The sequence below is a fragment of the Mustelus asterias genome, chromosome 12, assembly GCF_964213995.1.
Source record: "Mustelus asterias chromosome 12, sMusAst1.hap1.1, whole genome shotgun sequence".
Classification (NCBI taxonomy): domain Eukaryota; kingdom Metazoa; phylum Chordata; class Chondrichthyes; order Carcharhiniformes; family Triakidae; genus Mustelus; species Mustelus asterias.
Genome location: NC_135812.1, coordinates 107,622,821 through 107,633,415, shown reverse-complemented (window position 1 = coordinate 107,633,415; position 10,595 = coordinate 107,622,821).

Genomic DNA, 10,595 nt, shown 5'->3' with positions numbered 1-10,595 from the left:
GAGGGTGCAGAGGAGGTTTACCAGGATGTTGCCTGGTATGGAGGGGAGATCCTATGAGGAGAGGCTGAGGGATTTGGGATTGTTTTCGCTGGAAAGGCGGCGGCTAAGAGGGGATCTTATTGAAACATATAAGATGATTAGAGGTTTAGATAGGGTGCATAGTGATAGCCTTTTTCCTCTGATGGAGAAATCCAGCACGAGGGGGCATGGCTTTAAATTGAGGGGGGGTAGTTATAGAACCGATGTCAGGGGTAGGTTCTTTACCCAGAGGGTGGTGAGGGATTGGAATGCCCTGCCAGCATCAGTAGTAAATGCGCCTAGTTTGGGGGCGTTTAAGAGATCCGTAGATAGGTTCATGGACGAAAAGAAATTGGTTTAGGTTGGAGGGTCACAGTTTTTTTTTTTAACTGGTCGGTGCAACATCGTGGGCCGAAGGGCCTGTTCTGCGCTGTAATGTTCTATGTTCTATGTTCTAAGGTCCAAAACACTCATTCCAGGTTAAGCAGTGTTTCACTGACACCTCTTTCAATTTGGTCGATTGCATTCGCTGCTCCCAATGTGGTCTCCTCTATATCGGAGAGACCAAGCGTAGACTGGGTGATCGCTTTGCTGAGCACCTTCGGTCTGTGCGCAATCAGGACCCTGACCTTCCGGTTGCTGCCATTTTAACACACGATCCTGCTCCCATGCCCACATGTCTGCCCTTGGCCTGCTGCAATGTTCCAGTGAAGCTCAACGCAAACTGGAGGAACAGCATCTCATCTTCCGGCTGGGCACTTTACAGCCTTCCGGTCTCAACATCGAATTCAACAACTTCAGATGATTCGCTCCACCCCACCTCCACCCCTTTGTTTTCATTTTATTTTATGTAATTTTTTACTGTTCTCTACCTTTTATTTCTTTATTGTCTTTCTTCATCTTTCTTCCTCCCCACCCCACTCTTTCCCCCTACTTCATCTCCCTTCCCTTCCCTTTTCTCCCCCTTTGCTTCCCCTTTTCTAAGTTTTACCTCTCTCCCACCCATTCCCATCCTCCCCCAAAACCTTCATCTGTCACAGTTTATCCTCTGATTTTAGCTTCTCTGCCGTTTGGCCATTCACACCCTTTATTCTCTCTATAGGCTGCCATTAGCAGCCTTTCCCCTGGTTTCTGTGGCTATGACTCATCTTTCATTCCCTCCCCCTGCAGTATAAATATCTCCCACTTTCTCTGCCTTTTAGAACAAAGAACAAAGAACAATACAGCACAGGAACAGGCCCTTCGGCCCTCCAAGCCCGTGCCGCTCCCTGGTCCAAACTAGACCATTCTTTTGTATCCCTCCATTCCCACTCCGTTCATGTGGCTATCTAGATAAGTCTTAAACGTTCCCAGTGTGTCCGCCTCCACCACCGTGCCTGGCAGCGCATTCCAGGCCCCCACCACCCTCTGTGTAAAATACGTCCTTCTGATATCTGTGTTAAACCTCCCCCCCCTCACCTTGAACCTATGACCCCTCGTGAACGTCACCACCGACCTGGGGAAAAGCTTCCCACCGTTCACCCTGTCTATGCCTTTCATAATTCTATACACCTCTATTAAGTCTCCCCTCATCCTCCGTCTTTCCATGGAGAACAACCCCAGTTTTAGCTTTGACAAAGGGTCACCTGGACTCAAAACATCAGCTCTTTTCTCTCCTTACAGATGCTGCCAGACCTGCTGAGATTTTCCAGCATTTTCTCTTTTGGTTTCAGATTCCAGCATCCGCAGTAATTTGCTTTTATCCAATGAATAACAGAAACCGTGTCATTGGCACACACACAATGTGATAACACATATTGCATCGATATCAGTCATACACAATGAAACCATCAACCTTATACATATTGGAACTGCTCGCAATTTTCAATCTAGACTTCCAAGGTTGGTGTCAGGAGTCAAAGTGACATACTTGCAATCTCCTGAAGGCGTTATTGATATATCTCTTCATTTCATATACACTGCATGTCGGGGGCTCTGTTAATTTAGTAGAGTATCAACCGGATATCTCAACAATTCCCAAATCTTTACAGCTCGTCTTCAAAATCAAGGACATATCACCTATCATCCTATAAATAGGGCCATGTGATAATATCTGATATAAAGCCGATAACTAACACCCATTGGACGCAGGTACCCCAGCTGGATGTGAACCCAGTATTCAGAGTTGGCGCTGCAATTTGATAGGTTCTTGATTAATGAGGGGATCAGGAGTTATGGGGAAAAGGCAGGAGAATTGGGGATGGGAAAAATATCAGCCATGATTGAATGGCGGAGCAGACTCGATGGGCCGAGTGGCCTAATTCTGCTCCTATGTCTTATGGTCTTATCTCTGGCGTGAATGGGGTTCGAACCCAACCCTTCCGACTCTTGAGGGGTGAATATTTCCCCTGAGCCACAGACACATGTCCCCTGCTGGGGGTCAGCGCTTAGAGACCAGATCCGAGATCGCACTGGGACTGGACTAGAATGGGCCGTGGATTCGAACTTTGGTGACTGTACCTCCAGCAGATCTCGGCTCCTTCTGAAAGGGAGATAGATAACCGAACCTAATCTCATTGAATAGCTGACCGGCCCCACCATTTGGTTCTGCAGTCTCTCTCTCTCTCCCTCTCTCTCTGTGTGACTGGCACCGACTGCAGGTTTATGATTCAGGTATTTGAAGCCAGCCTTGGCAAGTGGGTCGAGGAACACACTCCGAGGGTGTGCCCTTCTCCCAGAGAGTGGGAAGTTTATTTAGACATTGGCTCAGGCTGCAAGCTCACAGAAAGAGGAGGCCCAGTCTCCAATAATAACCCGAGCACCCGGGACGCAGAGAAGCAGGTCAGCAGTGGGCTGTAAGCAGCCTCCGCAAATGCAGGAAGGAGCCTGGCAGTGTGAACGGTTTGGCATCAACCCACCCATTGGCTCAGCATGGTTTGCAACAAGCGCTGAACTGACAACAATCTGGACAGAAGGTGGCAAGTGGAACTGGGCCAGTTGTCTCACTGGAGACCGTCAAAGGAGCAATAACCTGCTTGGGGGAGGCAGTAACGGTGCCGGGGTCAGGGACGCAGGTCACATCTGACTGTGCTTCACTCCCTAAGCAGCTGCTGTACTCGGTTCCTCTGAATGATCGCAGTTCCATTCAAAAATAAAAGCTTCACAAAAGAATTTGGACAAAATATCTCCTCCTCCAAAACAAAACCGCCTGCAAATCGCTGTCTTTCAAACTGGGCTGAGCACGTGTCGAGCAATGTTATTTCTGTCAGGGAGGCCGGATGATGCACACTTCAGGCTTACAGTTGGATGGTGACACAGACTGGACTCACACTGTGTGATTGCGAAAGGACACCTCAGCGTTCCCCCCCAACCCCCCCCTGCCCACGATACTGAAACAGGGGCAGCAGCGAGGAAATACACTGTCATTGCCGCCTCCATCTGACCATTTAACACCCGGGAGAAGGAAGGTGCATCCCGAATTCCTGTAAATTGGCAGGGAGGAGAGAGCGACGGATAGGAAGAGAGGGAAAGGAGATGTGAGAGAAAGACGGAGAGACGGGCAGAAAGAAAAAAATGGCAGAGAAAATGAGAGACAGGAGGAGAGAAAGGGAGACAGATGAGAGACCGAGAGACCCAGGGAGAGGCAGATGTCTCTATCTCATGCTTCATGTTTCTATAAAATCCTTCGATCTCCTGTCACCAATCAGAATTCAATGCATTTTGACAGCATGTTGCAAGTCTTTGCACAGAAGACAGCAAGAAAACTTGCAGGAAATAGTCTAGTTACTGGAGTTGTTTGTAAACGGTGCTGTGTGAGGACAAGGGGCTGTGTTATATCAGGACTGGATGGAAGAAAATCCACAACAAGGGCTACACTGAGAGTACGGCCTTTCAGGAGAGAGAGAAATGTGGAATCTCTGCTCCATAATCGTCCAACATAACAGCTGCTAATTAGAGCACTTACTGAACTCAGGGAGTTTGGCGAGTGAGGGGCTTTTAAGGGTTGATCTCCTGCTACAATTGCTATGATCGGGCAGGAGGTAAGTGCCGTGCGAACCAAATCCCAAAGGGAAACTTGGCAAGCTATCACAACTTTTTTCTATTTATTTTTTTACCACAAGACGATACATGTCAGGAGGCACAAATTCTAGTAACTTATGGAGACTTAAAATATTAAAATAAAACACATGTTAACAAAAGAAAAGAAAACTTAAACACACAAGATTACATTTACACAGTTAAAACTAGCATTACAGAACAAAAGGATTTCCTACGTGGTTAGAATCACAAATAAAAATCCCTTTAAGCAACAGTTCCCAGAGCTTTTTAATATATAAAGAAATCCAGTCATATCACCTCAAGGAATCCACTATTGGGAAAAGATATCCCAGGGTTTCTCTCCCACTCCACTGTGGAAAATTCCAAAAATCTTGAAATAAAACCTTGCTTTCTGGAAAAAAACACACAGGTGTTTTTCTGGGTTGGCTGGCAACGGCTTCACTTTGTTTCCTTTCAGCACTCTCTCCCAGCACTGAGCCCACTCCAGGAGGTCTAACATCGCCACACTCCCAGCACTGAGCCCACTCCAGGAGGTCTAACATCGCCACACTCCCAGCACTGAGCCCACTCCAGGAGGTCTAACATCGCCACACTCCCAGCACAGCTCCCAATCTCCTTTTAAAGATGTTTTGTCTCTTTTGCCTTTTCTGGTTGTACTTATCCTTCATCGAAATGAACCTTCCCCAGGATTTAAAAATATTTTATGTTTTAGGGCCACCATTTTCAGGCAAAATAAAATTGAATAACTTTGCCGTATTTATTTATGATCTTTCCCAGCATAATTCGCTTTGATATTTAACAACTGAACACAACAAACTTTCTTTAATGCAAATTCCAGCTCCTGTCTTATTTACTTGTAGAACGCCCAACTCGCCTCAATTCAGTTCAAATCCCGGCTTCTCAACTTTAAAGAGACTCAGTCGCAGGTTAATTAAATTAGTTACACTCTCACACTCACAAATTCACACTCACACACAATCTCACACTCACACACACAAATTCACACTCACACACACACTCACACACACGCACTCACACACACACACAAATTCACACACACACATTCACACACACATGCACACTCACACACATTCACACACACAAATTCACACTCACAAACACACACACGCTCACACTCACACTCACGCTCATACTCACACTCACACGCTCACTCACACACTCACACTCACACACACTCTCACACTCACTCACACGCTCACACTCACACACACTCTCACACACACACTCTCACGCGCACTCACACACGCACTCACAAATTCACACACATTCACACACACACACACACACACATGCACACTCACACACATTCACACACACAAATTCACACTCACAAACACACTCACGCTCACGCTCACACACTCACAGACACACACACACACTCATACAAACATAAATCCACTTCACAGCATACCACAGTCCACCCTAAATATATTAAAAAGTACATTTTCTTCACACAGTCTAGATTTGACTTGACATTTAACTTAACTTTATCTTTTGTTCGTTTAATTAATAAAAACTCCTTTCATCACGAATATTAAATTGTAGTTGTAGTCAGTATCAGTCTCTGGTAAATGCGTTGGCGACTAATGGCAGCTGCAGAGTTAGTTAACTATTGGCGGGCGGCACAATGACACAGTGGTTAGCACTGCTGCCTCACAGCGCCAGGGACCCGGGTTCGATTCCCAGCTCAGGTCACTGTCTGTGTGTCTGCACATTCTACCCATGTCTGCATGGGTTTCCTCCGGGAGTTCCGGTTTCCTCCCACAGTCCAAAAAACGCATTGGTTAGGTGCATTGGCCATGCTAAATTCTCCCTCAGTGTCCCCGAACAGGCGCCGGGGTGTGGCTACTAGGGGATTTTCACAGTAACTTCATGCTAAATTGCCCCTTAATGTCAGGGGGACTAACTGGGGTAAAATGCATGGGGATGGAGCCTGGGTGGGATTGTGGTCGGTGCAGACTCGATGGGCCGAATGGTCTCCTTCTGCACTGTAGAGAATCTATGATTCTGTGAGGTGCTGAGTTAGAACCTGTTCTGGAGCAGTCCCGGAATCGGGGCTTTGGAATTTCAGTGAGTATAGATACAGGAGGCTTTGCTAATGCACAAAGTCTGGCTCCAAGGAGTGTTACTGGATTGGACTGCAGTCTATAGAAGACTGGACTGTAATATATAAAGGATTGAACTGGAATACATCAAGCACTGGACTGTAATATATAATGAGTGGAAACTGCATCATTGAATGGAGAAGCGGCTTTACATAATTCCAGTGCATCCCTGGCCCAGCTGAGAAGGGAGTTTGATGGGATCAGCTGATCAAAGCTTTGCATCCTCCCCCGGCCAGGACCTGAACCTCAGTGTGGACGGTGAACCCAGATAACCCCCAAATATGGAGAAGACCTCACCAACACACTGAGTGTGAGAAATGGGCACAACATCGGGAAATTAAACCCCCAGACCCACCTGCAAACTCACCCAGAACACCAGGAAACATGGTACAAATCGTCGGAAAATTGGCCCAAGTATCCCAGGGTGAAACCAGTTCACCGCCAGGGGCTGGGTCAACTTTCTCCACCTTCACTGGATGGGCTGCGAAATAACCATGTTCCCACAGAATCCCGGCTTCCATTAGCTCCATGCTGTGTAACCAGAATAATCCCAGTGCAATGCAGCGTTAATTTCAGAACAGTTATTTTATCACCTCTTTAAAGGTGGGAGATTCACCTGGGGCCATGGTCCATCCCAGGCAGAACCTGTGATAGACAGCAACTAATATTCCATCGCACTGACTGGAATTCCTCCTTTTACACTCGTGCTGGCGAGATTTAATTTAGAATCATGCAATCTCACAGTAAGGAGAGGAGGCCGTTCTGCCCCTTCGTTACCAATCGACTCATCAAAGTAGTTTTTTTCTCATTTTCCCAATTGATTAATAATTTTGTCCGCCTCTCCCAGACCTCCATTTCAATTTCTCTGCTCCAATCAATTCACCTCCGAAGTTAGAGCGCTTGTTTCAGGAGTCTTGTGTCAGGCATGCGAATCTCTCATCCTCAGAGTGGTTACTGCGCAGAAGGAGGCTGTTCAGCCCCTCGTGGTCTGTGCTAGCTCTCTGTAGGAGAAATTTACCAACTGCCGCTCCCCCGCCTTCGCCCCGGGACCCCGCATGTCCGTCCTTTTCAGAAAGCAATCCAGTTCCCTCCTGGAATCCTTGATTGAATTTGCCTCCATCTCTCTCTCATGTCACACCTTCCACTCGCTGTGTGAAACTTTCTCCTGGTGTCTCCATTGGTCCCTTTGTCAATCTGTGTCCTTTCTTTCCCAAACCTTCCACCACTGGGAGCAACTTTTCCCAAGCTGCTCTGCTCAGACCCTTCCTGATTTTGAGTCATAGAAATCATAGAAACCCTACAGTGCAGAAGGGGGCCATTCGGCCCATCGAGTCTGCACCGACCACAATCCCACCCAGGCCCTACCCCCACATATTTACCCACTAATCCCTCTAACCTACGCATCTCAGGATTCTAAGGGGCAATTTTTAACCTGGCCAATCAACCTAAACCACATATCTTTGGACTCAATGCCGATTCAATGCCTTTCGTTCTGACTGCCAGCTGGTAAGTCTCCACCACACTTTCCCTGAGCTTGAACATTCTAACATGAGTGTGTACGTGACGAATGCTGTCTCCTCTTTTACACACCAGGAGCGGGATTATACAGCCTCGCTCATCCCAAAACTGTAAATTCCCGCCCGGGGTCAACGGACATTCCCATTGTCCACCCCTTGCCCGCTCCGATTCCCGTGGCGGACGGGGCGGTATCCCTATTGGTAAGACCCAGGATCCCACCAGCTTTCTGTTGACTGATCAATGTCTTGCCAAAGTCTCTCTCAATCTCTATCACAATGAATAATATTCCTTATTTCAGTGACATCAGCAGATTTTGATCCCCTCGAGAATCCTATATATTATACATGGTGCCTCTGACAACAAAGATCTTCAAAAGGAATGGAATTATTTTGAAAATATCTGGCAGCCAATTTGCAAACAGGAAACTCCACAAACCAGAAAGGCAGCACCTCTGACAGTGCGGCACTCCCTCAGTACTGACCCTCTGACAGTGCGGCACTCCCTCAGTACTGACCCTCTGACAGTGCGGCACTCCCTCAGTACTGACTCTATGACAGTGCAGCACTCCCTCAGTACTGACCCTCTGACATGCGGCACTCCCTCAGTACTGACCTCTGACAGTGCAGCACTCCCTCATCACTGACCCTCTGACAGTGCGGCACTCCCTCAGTACTGACCCTCTGACAGTGCGGCACTCCCTCAGTACTGACCCACTGACAGTGCAGCACTCCCTCAGTACTGACCCTCTGACAGTGCGGCACTCCCTCAGTAATGACCCTCTGACAGTGGGGCACTCCCTCAGCACTGACCCTCTGACAGTGGGGCACTCCCTCAGCACTGACCCTCTGACAGTGCGGCACTCCCTCAGTAATGACCCTCTGACAGTGCAGCACTCCCTCAGTACTGACCCTCTGACAGTGCAGCACTCCCTCAGTACTGACCCTCTGACAGTGCGGCACTCCCTCAGCACTGACCCTCTGACAGTGTGGCACTCCCTCAGTACTGACCCTCTGACAGTGTGGCACTCCCTCAGTACTGACCCTCTGACAGTGCGGCACCCCCTCAGCACGGACACTCTGAGAGTGCGGCACTCCCTCAGTACTGATCCTCTGACTTAGATTTTTACTCTGAGTGCAGACCATTTCTACATATGAAGAATAATAATGATTTTGGATACACCACTGTTAAATCCCATCATTTCAGAAGAAAATCCATCAGGCAAAATGATTGTTTTTCTGTTATTTAATTAATGGAGCACTGAGACTTCAGATCCAGAGAGAGAGAATTGAAATACAGAGAGGTTTGATTGTAGAATCTTCGCAAGATCATGCTTGGAGCCTGTGTGTCCTCATATTCTCAACGGTTGTAGAGATACTGGGGAAAGTGTGAAAAAGATTGACTAGAATGTGAGCACAATGAGAGGTTATATCTGTCAGGGAGGATCGAGCTGTCTGGGGCTCTTTCCTCTCGCAAAGTGAAGACTGATTGGTGGCCTGATGGAGGACTTTAAGGATGTGAGTTGGATGAACGAACCAAAGATACTTTGCCCTGGGCAAGACTAGAACTAAGGACCATAAATGTGAAAGGGTCGCTAACAAATCCAGCAGGGAGTTCAGGAGAATCGTCTTTATCCAGAGGGAGAGAATGTGGGACTCGCTCCCACAGGGAGTGGGGAGAATGTGGGACTCGCTCCCACAGGGAGTGGGGAGAATGTGGGACTTGCTCCCACAGGGAGTGGGGAGAATGTAGGACTCGCTCCCACAGGGAGTGGGGAGAATGTGGGACTTGCTCCCACAGGGAGTGGGGAGAATGTAGGACTCGCTCCCACAGGGAGTGGGGAGAATGTGGGACTCGCTCCCACAGCGAGTGGGGAGAATGTGGGACTCGTTCCCACAGGGAGTGGGGAGAATGTGGGACTCGCTCCCACAGGGAGTGGGGAGAATGTGGGACACGCTCCCACAGGGAGTGGGGAGAATGTGGGACTCACTCCCACAGGGAGTGGGGTTAATGTGGGACTTGTTCCCATGGGGAGTAGAGAGAATTTGGGACTCGCTCCCACAGGGAGTGGGGAGAATGTGGGACTCGTTCCCACAGGGAGTGGGGAGAATGTGGGACTCGCTCCCACAGGGAGTGGGGAGAATGTGGGACTCGTTCCCACAGGGAGTGGGGAGAATGTGGGACTCGCTCCCACAGCGAGTGGGGAGAATGTGGGACTCGTTCCCACAGGGAGTGGGGAGAATGTGGGACTCGCTCCCACAGGGAGTGGGGAGAATGTGGGACTCGCTCCCACAGGGAGTGGGGAGAATGTGGGACTCGCTCCCACAGGGAGTGGGGAGAATGTGGGACTCACTCCCACAGGGAGTGGGGTTAATGTGGGACTTGTTCCCATGGGGAGTAGAGAGAATTTGGGACTCGCTCCCACAGGGAGTGGGGAGAATGTGGGACTCGCTCCCACAGGGAGTGTTGAGGTGAACAGTATTGAGGGATTTAGGGTGAAGCTGGATAAACACACGAGGAAGAGAGGAATGGACGGATGTCCTGATTGGGTGGGATGGAGAGGTATTGGGAGGAGGTTGATGCGGAGCAGAAACACCAGCAGTCACCCTAATGGGCCGAATGGCCTCTTGCTGCAGAGTAAATTATATATTGTGTAACTTCCTAAGATGCCACAGAGCCTTTACAACAACAACTTGTATTTATATAGCAGCCAGAATTCTCCCACCCTGCCCGCCACTGCAATTGTAGCGGGCGAGTTGCGGGCAATGTGAAGGCCCATTGACAGTGGGGTGGGAATTTCCGGATTTTAGACCAGCGTGGCCGGAGAATTCCACCCAACATCTTTCATGTCATGAAACAGTCCGATGTGTTCCTCAAGGTCATTATAAAATGGAGTTT